Genomic DNA, 17,725 nt, shown 5'->3' on the forward strand with positions numbered 1-17,725 from the left:
AAATATCGAGTGTACACAAGAAATACGAACTAAGGTATTTTGATAAGTTTACTAGAAGTCTAGTATTAAAAAAATTACATATCTTCTCAGTGCGGTATGTGATGATATTGATTTCTAAAAAGAAAAATACTCAAAACAAAGTAAGACTTTTCGAATATAACTAATAATATAGTGTTCTATAGTTGACACTAATTTTCGGGTTATTACATGACCAGCTGCAGCAAAATTGGAGCCAAACAAGTTCAAAATTGAGAACAATAGATAATCTAATAGAAGACGTAATACATAAAAATTAATAGAATAATAGGCAAAACAGAGTTTCATTAGAAATCAAGTTTCTTCGGTTGATTTCTACTGTAACTCTATTTTGTCAGATTAATAACAAAATTTCAGTTTCCCAATTCTTGAAAAACAATAACATGTTGATTTTTCTAAGCATCTCGTATAACAATAACAAGGTGTGTTTTAATTTCCGGGAAATTAAGATATGACAACAAATCAATTTGATGTATATTAATGCTGTCAAGTGAATCAATTATAATAAAAATCTGATAAAATATGAAAACCGAAAGTACTGGTGAGGAGAGCAAGTCGGCGGCGGCGAACGCACGTTCCCCAGACCAAGCATCGGCGAGGCTCCTTGTCCGTTCCCCGGACCGCTACCCCTTGTCGGCTCCGGTCGGTAAAGGTCCCGACTTGGATCAACGGTGTAGAAGCCAACGAGTATGTTGGTGTCGGGGCTCGATTTGGACCTACCCTGGAATCAAAGGAAAAGCATGCCAATCATACTAGAGTGGTTCTGGCAGACCCCCCTGATTGTTGTACCAAACCCAAGAATAAGGTATACTTGTTATGATCTTTCCATTCTATAACATCAACCTACACGACAATGTTCTACAGAAATTAGAAGTTGTTGTAATTATTATGTTGGCCATATCATGTAAATAGGTATAGAGTATGTTGTAATTATTATGTTGGCCATATCATGTAAATAGGTATAGGGTAATCATTATGGCTATAGGTATAGGGTAATCATTATGTTGGCTTGTGTGTCATGAAGCCATGTGAAGTAACAGTAAGTAAAGCAGCAGAAACCATGTAGAGTTGCAGCAAGATCTTCCTATATAAACCCTTCTATTGAGAGAAGATGAATACAGAACATACTACACTCCTTCTCTGCATCTAAACTCTCTCTCTCTCTTAAGTTCTTTGAAGCAAAGCTCTCTCCATTTTCTGGAACACTTTTATGTTCGTTTTACAACACGTTATCAGCACGAATAGCTCTAGGATTCGGATTGCAGATTTCCAAGAAGAGGTGAATAACTCTTGGGGTTTCAGAGAAGAGGCGATTCATCATTCAATCAACGTCAATCTACCAAGCTCTACAACCAAGTAGGTTTTTCCAAACAAAAACCGATTTTGCTGTTTCATTTTATCTTCTGTTCTCTGTGTTCCAGTATTTATTTGAAATAGTAAATCAACTCCAAAACTCACCAAATTTTGTATGCTGGAGCCCCTGTGTGTTTACTGCATCTCTGTAAATTTTCATATTTTTCTGGGTAGTTTTGCTTAGTGTTTCAGTTCGTCTTTCGACTGTTGTTCAGTAGAAACTGCAGTCATGATTTATGACTTTTGTTGAAGCATCTAGTTTAACCTAATCCTCTAGAGAGATACTTATTTCTCTTGCACTAATTGGCATAATTGAATGAGAAAAAGGAAAATCAGTAGCTTTTAATTTAGCTATCAACTTCTTCAGTTCATGTATATTGTGGCAAATATTTATATATACTTGTTTGGACTTTGTGATAATGATACATCTTTCCTTCATTATTTATTATGATAATGTTTTGTGGTGTTACCTGCTCATATTAAATTTAAATATTTTACCCGCTTAAATTCTTTGCATTAGAATATATATGTGCGGAATGCAGGTACTTAATGAACCAGAAGTTCACACATAAATATTGAACCAGAAGTTCATACATAAATATTGAACCAGAAGTTCACACGAATCGAACCCGTAGTTTCGATAACATTGAAAGGTTATGAATCTTTCCAAGTAGGCGCACCCAATTCGATGCGATGTCTAGGCAAGGTTCAGATTAGGCTGTGTACTTAAGAGAGCCTCGCTCCACCTAAACCTCATCTTTCCTTACCTGGTCGTATTCAATTGGAGTTACCGAAAGGGTTGAATAATAACTTTTCATTCTTTGGCAGACCAACCTGAGCCCAGCAGACCCACTCTCCCTTTGCGGGACCTAGCAGCCCAGCAGGCCTCACACACCATTTGACTTACGCATGAAAGGCCGGGTCACAAGCCCGCAGACTAAGCCCGATAGGCTTCACTATCAAGCCCACTCCTTCTTTGGTCCAGCAGAATCAAAAATGAAAGGAAAATTGATTTGATATTGTAAATAGATTCACCATATCTAATATGTGTAATTAATTGCCAGAAGCATTTATTCACATAATTGTGTGATAGTTAATATGTTATATTACAAGCATGCAATTAATATCTCAATTGATTTGTGATTTTTATTTATCCAAATTTGTGAGATTATTTCAATTTGCTCAATTCAATATTATTGTGTTACTTGTCTAAATTTTCGCACTAGAATATATGTGTAGAAAATGCAGGTACCTAATGAACTAGAAGTTCTAAATGAACCAGTAGTTCATACACATATCGAACCTGTAGTTTCGATAATGCCATTTAAGAAACTTGAAGTTTCCTTCATAAATTCACCACACATGATAAAACCAGTAGATTTTACATGTTTAATCCGATTTTCCATACCATGTTATAGAACCTGAAATTCCTATTAGTTGCTTATGGACGATACTACCCAAAGCACTAAGATTATTTGTTCCTTTCCTGTAAGAAATGTCAAATCTCAACAAACTTGACTTTGTTGCTTTGGAGGTTTCCGGAAGAAACTATCTAAAGTGAACTCAAGATGTGAAAATTCATCTGATTGCAAAGAAGATGAGATCAACAATCAATGCTAACAATGTCGTCATTGAGGCTTTTAATATGAGTGCCATAATTTTCAAAGGAAACATATGGAGAAAACACTCCAAGTTGAGTATCCGATGAAGAGGATACACAGACTCTTTGGGTCGCTCTAGAAGAGCACTTTCACCATCAAATGACCATTTTCTTGCTTGAAGCAAGACATGATTGGCAGAACGAAATTAGCCCATATGACCGTCTGCCACTTGGCCAAAGCCCAAGAGGCCATATAATCAGGCTCCACGTGGCCAAAGCCCACGTGGTAGGAACCATGATGCCATAACTCAGCAAGCCCGAGTTGAAAGGAACACTGGTCCGGCCTGCTGCCACCAGAATCAGCATGATCTTTGTTATCAATGTGGAGGAATTGACTGCTGGTCTCGCACCTGTTATGCGATAGCCTAAGCAGTAGATGAGTATTACGCCGGTCGCGGAACTCGAAATACCAACTTTATTAAAGGGTCATTTTCTATCGATTCCACACTAGAGATCACGGATTTTCAGGCAATTACTGAACATACCGAGGATTAGAACTCGAAGACATGGGTATAATTGGCCCCTTGTGCCATATCTATTTCATCTTAATGAATGAAACATCTTCGGATTTTGGTGATTTATGTTTTCAATTATTTTGGATTATAGAAATGTGGTTATGTTCGAATATATTTAATTCAATAAACTTATTTATACATGTGATCCATTGAATTAAATAAATGAATAGGCATATTCTGTGGGGAAGTTTGTTGTCTGGTTAAAAGTGCTATTACGCACACCATACTCCCAGATCGGAGATATTTTTCAAACTTATGTCTATTCATACCTCTGTGACAACCGTATCAGGCCAATCCAACCTGATAGAGGGTTATGGCAAAACCCACTATATGTTGTCCAATGGTACTGAACCTACCATTAATGAGGCCTTATAATCTCCACGTTCCAGAAGAACGTTATTGAGTATTAAGGATATTCGAACCAACGGTTATCACGCTGAAATCACTGAGAAAAATGAGTGTAATATCTTTGCATAACCTCCAAAGTGTGTGGCCAGAAGCGTACATTGGAGAAATTGGAATCTGTTAGCTAGATGCTAACTAATTCAAGCAACTACTTGCTATGGCATGACCGTTTGGGACACCCAGGTCAAAGTATGATGCACCGTATCCTCAATTCATCGCAGGTGCATCCCCTTCTGAATAAGGGTCTTGTATATAATGACACGCTATGCCATACTAGACCATCATATTCAAAGACTAGTACATACACCACCATTTTTCTGCACAGAATGCAAGGGAAATTTGTGGACATATATATCCAACCACCATGTGGACCAGTTAAATATTAATGGTTTTGGTTGATGCATGTATCGACAAAGTGATCACATGTTACACTATTGTCCACAAGAAAACGCTGCTTTTGCTAAACTCTCACCCAGATCATGAAATTGAGGGTTCACCACTCGGATTATCCCATAAAGTCTATAAGACTTGATAATACCGGAGAGTTTACATCGAAATCTTTCGATAATTATTGCATATCCCTTGGGATTGATGCTGAACATATAGTTCCTTATGTTCACACCCAAGATGGTCTCGCAAATAGAATCTTGGTAATGCGCACCAAGCTTCTAGTTTTTGCGTGGGGCTATGCAATCTTGCATGCAGCTATGTTGGTCCCGTTGAGGCCCACTGCTACCCAACCTTACTCCGCGTTACAGTTGGCGACTGGGTACGAACCTGATGTTTCGCACTTACGCGCGTTTGAGTATGCAGTCCGCGTGCCAATTGTGCCGTCACAACGTACAAAATTGGGTCCTCAACAAAGGATGGGCATGTATGTCGATTATGAATCCCATCCATTATGTGCTCTTTAGAGCCCTTGACAGGCGATCTCTTTACCGCTAGATTTGCGGATTGTCACTTTGATGAGACAGTCTTCCCGCCGTTAGGGGGAGATAAGAACGTCACTGTTCCTGATGAACGGCGTGAATTAACATGGAATGTCCCCACAATGTCTCATCTTGATCCCCAAACCGCATGAAAATACTGAAGTGCGGACAATTCTAGATCTATAGAGACACTTTCTCTGAGCTAGCTAAAGTGACGAGATCACATATACCTGCTGCAAATGTTCCTGCAAGGATAGATGTCCCTGTAGGACGCGTCGCCCCAGATGGACGAGGTACGACCATGGCGGCTAACCAGTCACATGTCCCTTCCCAGAAGCGAGGTAGACCACTAGGTTCGAAGGATTCTTATCCCCGGAAGAGGGTAAAACTGGCACCAACGAATCCACTAGACATCGCGATCTCAACTGATCCATCTCACGAGACAATTCCGGATTATGGGTCCGTCCTAGAAGAGACGACGTTGGGGGACGCTCCAACGTCTGAACCCACTCCCGAGAATAGAGAAATCTAGGTAAATTATGCATGCTTAAGTGAGATCTAGAATCGGAATGAGATTATCATCGATGATATACTTGTATTTGCAATAGCTACCGAAATTATAAATAGCGATGACATCGAACCTCGCTCCGTTGATGAATGTCAACGTAGAGACGACTGGCCAAAAAGGAAATAAGCAATCCAGGTCAAATTAGATTCCTTGACAAAGAGAAAGCTAGGTGTTTGGACCTGTTGTTCCTACACCTCCCAGTGTTAAACCCGTAGAATTTAAATGGGTATTTGTAAGGAAGCATAATGAGAAAAACGAGATTGTGATACACAAGGCTCGTCTAGTGGCGCAAGAATTTTCTCAACTCCCTGTGATTGATTACGAGGAGGCGTATTCTCCCGTAATGGACGTCATAACGTTCCGCTACCTTATCAGTTTGGTAGTTTCCGAAAAACTGAATATGCAGCTTATGAATGTGGTCATAACTTATCTCTATGGGGATCACGATACAGAGATATACATGAAAGTTCCTGAATGACTTAATATACCCGATGCAAATAGTTCTAGACCACGGAACACGCTCTTCATTAGTTTTGAGGCGTTCACTTTATGGATTGAAACAATCCAGACGGAGGTGGTATAACCGTCTAAGTGAATATTTAATCGGGATGAGATATGTGAATAATAAACTATGCCCATGCGTGTTTATTAAGGAAGCAAGTTCCTAGTTTGGAATTGTGGCGGTCTATGTCAATGACATAAATTTGACTGATACTCCTGAAGAGATCAAGGAAACCGCAAAACACCTGAAGTCAGAATTTGAGATGAAAGGCCTTGGGAAACAAATTATTGTCTCAACTTGAAGTCTGAGGACAGTGCAGATGAAATTTTGGTCCATCAACCAAATTACATCTAGAAGATGTTAAGATGCTTTAATGAGGATAAAAGCAAGCACACTCATGGTCGTCTGAAGTCTAGAAAGAACCGTATCGTCCTGCAGATGATAACGAAGAGATATTGGTGCCAGAAGTCTCATATCTAAGTGCAATAGGCGCATTATTGTACTTGGCTCAATGCCCTAGATAGGACATCTCATTTGAAGTGAACTTGTTAGCTAGATATAGCTCTGCGCCAACACGCCGCCACTGGAATGGCATAAAATACATTTTTTGCTACCTTAGAGGTACAGCGGATATGGGCTTATTCTATCCCTACGCATCAAGGAATGGATCAAACCCCCTTGATCCTCAGAATGATGCTTGCCTTGTTGGATATGCTGATATAGACTATCTATCAGACCCGCACAAGGCACGTTCCCAAACTGGTTATGTCTTACCATTGGGAATACTGCAATTTCTTGGAGGTCTACGAAATAGACACTTGTTGCTACCTCTTCGAATCATGCTGAGATACTAGCTCTTCACGAAGCAGTATGTGAATGTACATGGCTAAAAACCGTTACAAAGCATGTTCGAAGCACATGTGGACTGCATTCCACCACTGATGAACCAACCATTATCTACGAGGATAATGCTGCTTACATAGAGCAGATAAAGATGAGTTTCATCAAAGGAGACAACACCAAACATATTGCACCGAAGTTCTTCTTCAATCAGCAACAAGAAGCATCAGAAGATTGAAGTTAAAGCAGACTAGATCTGAAGACAATCGTGCAGACCTCTTCACCAAGTCAGTACCAAAGTCTACATTCCAGAAGCATGTCCAAGGTATTGGTCTACATAAACTATCTGAATTACCTGAAATGTAATTTTCAGGGGGAGTATCCTGAAGCATACCCACTTGACCATCGTGTACTCTTTTCGTCCTTCGTCCAGGGTTATTTTTGTCTCACTGGGTTTTGTTACCTGGCAAGGTTTTAACGAGGCACATCTTTAGCATGGTCGCTCCACTTATACTACATCCTGAAGATGTTTTGATTCAATATATATGCATTTGCTCATCTTTTCCCTTCGACCACGGGTTTTTCCCACTGGGTTTACAGGGCAAGGTTTTGGTGTAGCAACTCTAAATGCATCCCTCTCGTAGACATACTACCTACTTATGATGCTGATAAGAAGACTCCACTTATCTCCGAAGCTGTGATATTACTACTCCACACTCATGCGCGTTGTGCTTTTTTTCTCCTTCGACCAAGGTTGTTTTTTCCCACAGGGTTTTTATTACTTGGCAAGGTTTTTGACGAGACAACTTAAAAGCGCACAGCCTAGGCAACACTATTGACATGAAATGTCCAAGGGGGAGTGTTGTAATTATTATGTTGGCCATATCATGTAAATAGGTATAGAGTATGTTGTAATTATTATGTTGGCCATATCATGTAAATAGGTATAGGGTAATCATTATGGCTATAGGTATAGGGTAATCATTATGTTGGCTTGTGTGTCATGAAGCCATGTGAAGTAACAGTAAGTAAAGCAGCAGAAACCATGTAGAGTTGCAGCAAGATCTTCCTATATAAACCCTTCTATTGAGAGAAGATGAATACAGAACATACTACACTCCTTCTCTGCATCTAAACTCTCTCTCTCTTAAGTTCTTTGAAGCAAAGCTCTCTCCATTTTCTGGAACACTTTTATGTTCGTTTTACAACAGAAGTGATAATCTTCCTGATTGGAAGCTATCGGATATGCTCATCTGATTGTGTAGTGCATATCTTTTGGGTAGCTTGCACATGATGAGGTCATTTTGGTACACCGAGGAAATTGCAGTTTTACCACCAGGCAAATATGGCTGAATCTGCTAATGCTTCAGCCATCCTCATCATAAATAACCGTCCAGGTATTTGCATCTAATTTTTCTTATCTTCATGGTCTAGAAAAGTCTCCATCCTAAAGTCCTCTAAACTCTCTTGCTGAGTAAAAATGTTCAATACATTTTTACAATTAATATGGGGGGAAACAGTAGCAACAGAAAAGAAAATTTCATTGTTATAATCGCGGTTCATTATAAAAAATGACTGTCAAAATTGATCAAGTGAAAATAAGTACATGTAACAATAAGTATTGCTGTATGTACTGGAGAAAAAAATGGTGGTCAAAATTGATTAGGTGAAAATAAGTATATGTTACAAAAAGTATTGCTGTGTGTCCTATAGAACTTTTCAAGATGGTTTGTGAAGACGACGAGCCTGATGTCGAGGTAGGCATACCTGCTGTTATGCTTCCCAACAAAATTGGTGAAATCTTGGAAAATGGATTAACGAACAATTCCATAGGTATGCTTTTCCTTTTCTGTTCACATATACACCTCACTATTTGCATATAATTTCACCTTCTAAGAGGGTTTTTCTTTTGTTTGTACTATTGTCTATGCGATCCCTTTCTTCAGTTTCTGTGCAGCTATACTCTCCATTGTGTCCACTGGTTGACATTGCAGAAGTATTTTTATGGCTTATGGCTGTTGGTACCATCTTATTTGCTTCTTATTGGTCTGCATGGACTGCAAGAGAAGCAGCTATTGAGCATGACAAGCTATTGAAGGTTATGCTATGCCTTTTTGCAGCTATTTTGTAACTCTAGTGCTGTATATGTGGCTTCAATTCTTGCTGGGTGCTTAATTGCTGTGTGCAGGATGCTTCTGACGAGTCTTCACATGTGGAAGGTGAAAGTGCCAGTCCTCTAGTGGAGATTAGCACCATGGCAGCAATTCTCTTTGTTGTGATTGCTTCATGCTTCTTGGTTATGTTTTACAAACTTATGTCCTTCTGGTTCATCGAGATTCTGGTGGTTTTGTTTTGCATTGGTGGGATAGAGGTATCCTGTTTTTGTATTATACAAATTTTTTCTCTATAATTATAAATTCTTAATTGAGCATATACTGGTTAATATTATTTTCAACGAGTCCTCTGAGGTGAATACTGAACCATGCAGTCTCCTTCTTTTTATAGGGCCTACAGACTTGCTTGGTGGCCTTGCTATCATGGTAAATGTCTTTTTCCTCCTTATGTTAGTCCTTAGCCTTTGTGATGCTTTCATGTTGTACTTTATTTTTTATTTGTTATTTTGGTGGAGGCAGGGGAGGATTTGATGGGTAATTCATTTAGACATCCATTCATCACTTGATTCTGCTAGACCTTGTTTTTTTGGGACGAACTTTGTTTTTTTTTTGTTTTTTTGTTTTTTTCCTGTTGGCATTTATTCTATAGTGTGATCTGTTTTATCATTCTTTATTATGGAAGCAGAATTTGATAGGTAATTCGTTCATACGTTCGTGTAAATTACATAACCTTATTATGCTAGCTCTTTCTTTGGATGTATCCTTTCTTCTATTTTTTGTTTTGTTTTGTTTTTTTTTTTTGGTGAATTCTCTTATAGTTTTGTCATTAGCTTCCAAACTATAAGAGGGCCAAAGAATGCTGGTTACATGGGTTGCATTGCCAATGTGTACCAGTGCTTCTTTAAGAAACACTTTTACTTAGAAGTGCTTTTTGGAAGCAATGCAAATTAAATGCCATAGATCTCCAGAACTAATGACCTTTGATACTGATGAGCTCTATGTGAGAATGCACGCAAGCATCATTATTCTAGAAATTTAAATGAAAATTGATCTGTTATTAAAAACTTGTAAGTTTTGTTTGTAAAGTCTCCTGAATATGAAGCTGACAACTAAGCAAATATAGTTTCAGACGGTTTAAACGTGCTGGAGAATCATATGTTAAGGTGCCCTTCTTTGGAGCTGTTTCATATTTGACACTAGCTGTCGCTCCCTTCTGCATAGCATTTGCTGTTGTTTGGGCAGTGTATCGCCGTGTGTCATTTGCTTGGATTGGCCAAGATATCATTGTAAGAAAATAAATTCTCATCTTTTAGTTTGATAATTATACTTTGATTTGTAGATATTCCTTATTACTTATGTATTTATTTATTTATTTATTTTGGTGAACTGGGGACCGAAGGATATCTCTTATTCGTTACATATTCTGTTGGATTATTAGCAATTCAGACAATGGAGCAATTCATACTGAACACCTTATTGAGAATGCACAAAGATAACCTCCCTAATCTCTCTCTCTCTCTCTCTCTCTCTCTCTCTCTCTCTCTCTCTCTCTCTATAATCAGGTTGGAACAGTTCTTCTCGGTTGTGCCTTTTTTTATGACATCTTCTGGGTATTTGTTTCTAAATGGTGGTTCCATGAGAGTGTCATGATAGTGGTGAGTAAATCAGAACTTCTCTGCCACTCCTAAAGATTGGTTTTGGGTATTGATACCTTTTTTACAAGTTGAAGACACTGAAATATTTATGTTTCCTATGTAGGTGGCTCGTGGTGATAAAAGTGGAGAGGATGGTATCCCAATGCTACTAAAAATCCCACGGATGTTTGATCCTTGGGGTGGCTACAGCATCATCGGGTTTGGTGATATTATCTTACCTGGATTGGTTGTAGCCTTTTCACTAAGGTTTGTATTTGTAAACCACACGTCTTTGAGAATCCCTTTTAAGTACCCTACAACTGAAACCTTGATCATAAATGTTTCAGATACTTGTTTTCTTGTTATGTTATTTTTATTGGTCAATATGTCCATTGATTAGATATTTGTATATATGTTTTGGGATTTATAAAATGAACTTGAAACAACATGTTAACATTGATTAGATATTTTGGGAGTTACTGTGTTATTCACAAAACTTGGATCAATTAATGATTAAAACTGTACATACCTCCAATAACATGGAGTATTTACTACGTCACCAAGCATAAGTAACACCCATTTTGGGACATCCACGAGACATGGCAAGGCCCAACCGAGACATACATCGTGTAGCCCTATGTTCAGGCTACGCGGCGGTATCCGGAAGTCGCAAATCCGCCACCGGGAAGCCACGTTCCCGCCCTTGCCAAGATGCCACCACAACATAGCTTTCTACATGTTAAATAGACTAGAAATATGTGGAAACTTGTCCCACATCGAAGAATAAGTAGAGGAAGGGCATTCCTTCATCTATAAAAGGAATGCCTCCTCCCACAACTCAACACATTCATTACATCTCTTGTAATCTTGTTAGGCCGCAAGGCTCGACACACTAGTATAGCTTTCAAGTGGACGTAGTCTCCCGCTCATGCGGAGGCGAACCACTATACATCTTGTGTCAAATCTCTCTCTCTTATCTCTCTCTCTAAAGCTAACTAAAGACCCCCACGGATCTTAACGTTAACATTGGCGCCGTCTGTGGGAAGCCAACACAATGGCTTCGTCACCTACCATGAGCTAAGTCTGCTCAGCGGAGTTTGAAGAAATTCCTTCCTTCTTTGAGTTTATGTTTGAATTAATGTTTCTTGGAGGCAACTAGAGCAGAGTGTGCAGAAATTTGCACCTTGCAGGCTGGTCAACACGTGGTCAACGCCCAGCGGAGTTAGTCAACGCCCATGGAGTGGTCAAAACTTGCAGAAACACCAACATTGGGGCGGTCAAAGCTTGGTCAACGCCCGGCGGGGTTGGCCAACGCCCATCAGGCTTGGTCACACTTTCGGTCAGCACCAGTCAAGGTTGGTCAACGCCCAACCCATGAAGGTCAACGCTGACTCCAAAAAAAAAAAAAAAAAAAAAATATCTGGGCGGCCAAATTTTCTCTGGACACCCAGATATCTTGTCTGGGCACCCATCCAGTTTTCCATTTTCCCGCCAGACTTTGATCCGCCAGCTGCAACTTCGCCACCCGACCCCCAGTCGCTCCGACCAGCTGCATCTTCCATCTCCGCCAAGCCACAACCCCACAAGGAGAAACCGCTAGACTAACCTCCGCCGGCCTCCGTTGAGTTCCGGGACCGCCGCTAGCCATCTCCGCCGGCACTGAGCCTCCGCCGCTATCAAACAACATTGCCGTCTCCGCCGGACTGTGCGCCGCCAACCTATTATAGAGCAACTTGCGGTCCGTTCCAGGTCTCCACCGACTCTCCGCTCCGCCAACCGGCAGACACCGCTAGGATATACCAGCGGCAAAAACCTCCGCCAGCTGCAACTCCTCCGCTCCGCCCAACTTGCGTCTCCGACGGCCTCAAGCTCCACCTCAGCTGACAAGCTCTTCCGCTGACAAGCTTCTCTTCCGCCGGCGAGCACAGCCCGGTGCTCCGTCAGCGACAACCCTGTCCACCAACGGGCCTTCCGCTAGCTATCCTCAGCGGCGACACACCGCTGCACCCCAGTTCCGCCGGGAAACCTCCGCCAAATTGCAGAGCAAACCAACGCTTCACCGCTGAGCTTCCCCGCCGGAAAGCTTCACCGCTGGGCAGCCTCCACTTGATCTGGACACCCACGGAGAGGATCTGCACACCAAACGATCTTCAATCCAGATAAGTGCCTTCAATTGACATTTGGCTCCAGTTCATAACAACTCAACGCTTTGAATGTCTCTGTGGTTACTGCTCTTCGAACATATCTGCAGTATGAGATAGCATAATTGTTTATCCACATATATCATGCTATTCTTATTTACTGCTTTACATTGAGTCGTTGACTGCGTGACTATTTGTTCGAAGTCTGGGGTGTACTGGCATGTGCACACTGTCGGCTACGCTTTTGTTAAAAGAGCCACAACCACACACCTACAGCACACGTCACTTATTTGAGCATGGGCTGTTTTGTATAAGTACCCTGCCACCTGCTAGGAATCTTGCCTCTTGCCATGTTTACATATAAATAAAGAGACATATACATATATATGGGGTGTTCCAGACACCACGTGTCCAACTACCCTTAGGATGTGACCTGCTAGGCATGTGTTCTCTACTTCTTTCATATCATCATGTATATCTTTCACTTATATACATGATACATCGTTTCAAGATCAGGGCCACTGCTTGTGTGCAATGATATATCTTTCACTCATGTATATCTTTCAATTATATACATGATATAATTATTTATGCAAACAAGTACACACATAGCCACATATGTACTTAATTACTCCAGCATGGCCAATACCCGCCACATATGTACTTCATTACTTAATTACTCGTGTTGGAAAAGCGGCTATGTCGCTGCACATGATAATTTGTCAGTGAGAAGTATAATTGCAATACCGAGCCTTTGGTATGTATTTGGCTACCACTTATATCAGAGATTCGCATGCTACACTTAGCTTAAATTAATACATCACTTTGCTTACAATCTTATCAAAGTACATATGCAAATTATTTATGTCGATTTTACAAATCCACATATTAATCATCTATTTTGTTTCAAGGAAATTCAACTATTTCTATTGAGCATTCAACCGCAACTACGAGTTGGCGGACATTATCGGACTACTTTATCCGCCACAATGCAATGGAGCGTCACGCTCGGCCAAACTCCGCTAGCCTCCAAATTGGCACGAGATAAGTAACTACATCTTATCTCTTACGCTCTTGCAATTAGAGCTATTGCTATGTCTATACATGTCTCCATGACCCTTACGCATGTCTACGACATGTCCTTGGCCACTTTACTGCTTGTACATGCTTGTTCTATGTGTTTGTCATTTTTTTCATGCAAATACATACTGTACACATCCACGGTCTACGACCAAAACCGCCAAGCGGTCAGGCAACGCCTCATAATAGCCATTGATCCGGCAGCAAGGGACTAGTTAACACAGCCTACGGCAGCCATTGATCCGGCAGTTAACCCCGACGCTTGGGTACCAAAGATTGGGATCGCTTCCCAACACCCTCTGCTCCGTGCAGCTCCCCCTCAACAAACATGGCTGGGGAGTCGGGGACTCTCTAACGGGGCCTAGCAGGGGCCCACCCCATTGAGCTTCCCGCTCATGCCTTCCCGGCAACCCTCGAGCTTCCCGCTCATGCCTTCCCGTCAACCCTCGAGCTTCCCGCTCATGCCTTCCCGGCAACCCTCATGCCTTCCCGGCAACCCTCGAGCTTCCCGCTCATGCCTTCCCGGCAACCCTCGAGCTTCCCGCTCATGCCTTCCCGGCAACCCTCGAGCTTCGGCTCACGAGCTTCCCGCTCATGCCTTCCCGGCATCCCATTGAGCTTCCGCTCATCCCCCTTGAGCTTCCCGCTCACGCCTTCCCGGCATTCTACTCGACACCACACGTTAATGGAACATGGAATTCTTCTACCATTTGTCTCTCCCGACAAATTGAATTCTTTTCGCGTTCCATTAATACGAGCGACAACCAAACCAACACAAGCGTTCATGTACTCATCATTTACACGTTACAAACGCTTACCTTCGCTGCGCTCATACAACTTACATTTATCATATGCAATCCATATGCTCACACGGCCATACGCGCTCTCGAGTTTGTACGTCATAATCGATCGTACTCGGCACCATTCGCGTGTATACATCAACGTGTATCACGCACCTCATACGTTTATATATGCCAACGCATATTCATACAATTCACATTTGTTGCTCCATGTAACGAGCATTCTATGTATGCCTACTTTTTGTTTTTGTTGGTGCAGGTTAACGAGTCCCTTCTTGCTTACGGAGTTCTGGGACTTGTAGGGGCTCCGTGCCGCCCGGTTACTTATGCTTGATGACTTCGTGGTTATAACTCCCCAACCAAGAAGCTCCTCTTACTTGGGGACTTCGGGGACTTGTACATACCTCCAATAACATGGAGTATTTACTACGTCACCAAGCATAAGTAACACCCATTTTGGGACATCCACGAGACATGGCAAGGCCCAACCGAGACATACATCGTGTAGCCCTATGTTCAGGCTACGCGGCGGTATCCGGAAGTCGCAAATCCGCCACCGGGAAGCCACGTTCCCGCCCTTGCCAAGATGCCACCACAACATAGCTTTCTACATGTTAAATAGACTAGAAATATGTGGAAACTTGTCCCACATCGAAGAATAAGTAGAGGAAGGGCATTCCTTCATCTATAAAAGGAAAGCCTCCTCCCACAACTCAACACATTCATTACATCTCTTGTAATCTTGTTAGGCCGCAAGGCTCGACACACTAGTATAGCTTTCAAGTGGACGTAGTCTCCCGCTCATGCGGAGGCGAACCACTATACATCTTGTGTCAAATCTCTCTCTCTTATCTCTCTCTCTAAAGCTAACTAAAGACCCCCACGGATCTTAACGTTAACAAAAACATTGGACTTGAAACTAAATCATGACAGGTACACTTCATTAGTTATCACATCGTCCAAACAGATACTAAATCGTGACAGTAACTTTTACAGGTATGATTGGTTGACAAATAAGACTCTTCGAACGGGTTACTTTGTGTGGGCAATGACAGCTTATGGTGCAGGTATGTAATGTGCTAAATTTTGGGACACGTTGCACTTTTTTTCTCTTTGCTAAGACAATGTTGCACCTGGCATTCATAAAATGCACTAATTGAGCCATCTAATAAATTTTGGGCGACTTAATAACTCTTGTTTATAAATTTCTGTGTGTTTATGGTAAACAGAACTCAATGGAGATAATGTGTGGAGCATATATGAGCTATTTGAAAAATTAAGATATTTTAGGACATAATGACATAAAGTTTTCATGGAAAAATGCATTGCATCCATAGAGTGCAGTATATCACCAGAGGGAAAACTTCCCTGCAAAAGATAGAGAAGTTTGGGGAAAGCCACTTAAGGAGCAAAGCAATTTGTCCACTGTCAAAGTGACCCTGTTTTTGCTCTATATAATAGTTGTTATGTTTATGTAGAAGGTCTAGTGCTCTATTCTAGCGAATATATGCAATTGGTTAGCAAGCCACCAGATATTTACATCATTGGTTTCGTCTTTAATAATTGCTTGGCAATTCGCACTGCAGGTCTCCTGGTCACCTATGTGGCTTTGAACTTGATGGATGGACATGGCCAACCTGCTTTGTTATACACACTTGGTAAGATTCTAAGCTTGGATAATCTGGCAGTAACATGCATAGTGTGCCTCCGACCTTTCTGCGCCAAATTATTCATAACATGAGCAGCAGTAATATAAGCTAGTTACGTTCTGCAGGTACCTTCTTAACCTTCTTAACCTAGGGACAGATGAGAGGTGACCTCAAAGTTCTGTGGACAAGAGGAGAACCTGAGAGGCCTTGCCCGCACGTACGACTCCAATCCTCTCACTCTCAATAGAAGAATCTGGATAAAGTAATTGTGTGATAGTTGGTTAGTATACTAGTTAGTAACTCAGATACTCTTTACATGTCAAAGCTGTAGGAGACCATAATACGATTAGAAAGTTGTTACTAAGATGATTTTAAATCACTTGATATAAAAACGGGACGTTTACAACATCCAACGTGCATATGCCCAAGTTTAGCTCCATAAACATCATAGAAAGGCAATATCTCAGAAGGATTTGTTCCAACTTTCGCCTCTTGATCCCTTTCCAGATTGTACGCAAAAGCATACTGTTTATCTTTTAACAGTGTTGACTATGTTTGAAGTCCGCATCATCACAAAGTTCATGTTTTGAAAGAGTGAAAGACCAAGAAATGGTCTGATGGAAAGTTGAGATCCCTATTAGCTTGGATATAGGGATGGGAGAGGTGAAAGATTTAAGGCACACGCAAAATCTATCAGGGATTCATATATACCGAAACCCATCAGCACTAGCCTTAAGACAGTTTTCTAAATTAAATTGCCTATCTAGACGTCATGACTCCAAAGCAGTTGAATTGTAGAAAGAAAAAGAAGAGATGATGAAGCATTAAGCTACTGCAATCCATAACAAAGCAGAAAACTTTCTGATGTTTCTGATGCAAGAAGACGGTCTCTAATGGAAAGCAATTCAGATGCAACGTCACTGACATCTATCTGGTCTCTTGGGACCTCAGCAGAATACGCAATTCCAATTTCAAATATCAAACTCAATAGCTTTACATTTTCTTTAGCATAGTCGGTATCTCCTTGAAGTAATCTTGAATCTGTTATCTCTGTAACACGTTGTGCTAGAGCGGTCTTCACAAATTTATGAAGATTCGAGCCGTCACTGAACATGTGATCAGTTGGTTTCTTCCCCGTAAACATTTCTAACAATTAACAAGAGAATACCGAAACTGTAGACATCTCCATATGTGGATACCTCATTTCTCATACCATACTCTACAATGAATACTAAAACTTGTCACCACAATTGTACATTTGTACTTGTGTAAGACAAAAGAAAGAGAAAGGAAACTGTGAATCATATTTAGGGCTAGTAAATACCTGAAGCAGCATAACCAATTGATCCTTTGATCCCAACAGAACTTGATTGATTTGCAGAAGCAGTACTGTGGTTAGTTTTGGAAGAACATTGCTTGGCTTGAGATCCCGGTGAACAATTGGTTGTTCACCACGATTTAAGAGATAATCCAGTGCATGAGCAATATCAATGGCAATA

At 41.0% G+C, this 17,725-nt stretch overlaps 1 pseudogene; it reads left to right on the forward strand.

Moving 5' to 3' along the window:
- The first annotated feature begins 516 nt into the window (after nt 1-516).
- LOC133716712 (signal peptide peptidase-like 4) lies at nt 517-16,318 on the forward strand (annotated as a pseudogene).
- The last annotated feature ends 1,407 nt before the right edge of the window (nt 16,319-17,725 follow it).

This window comes from Rosa rugosa, chromosome 6, assembly GCF_958449725.1.
Source record: "Rosa rugosa chromosome 6, drRosRugo1.1, whole genome shotgun sequence".
Taxonomy (NCBI): Eukaryota; Viridiplantae; Streptophyta; class Magnoliopsida; order Rosales; family Rosaceae; genus Rosa; species Rosa rugosa.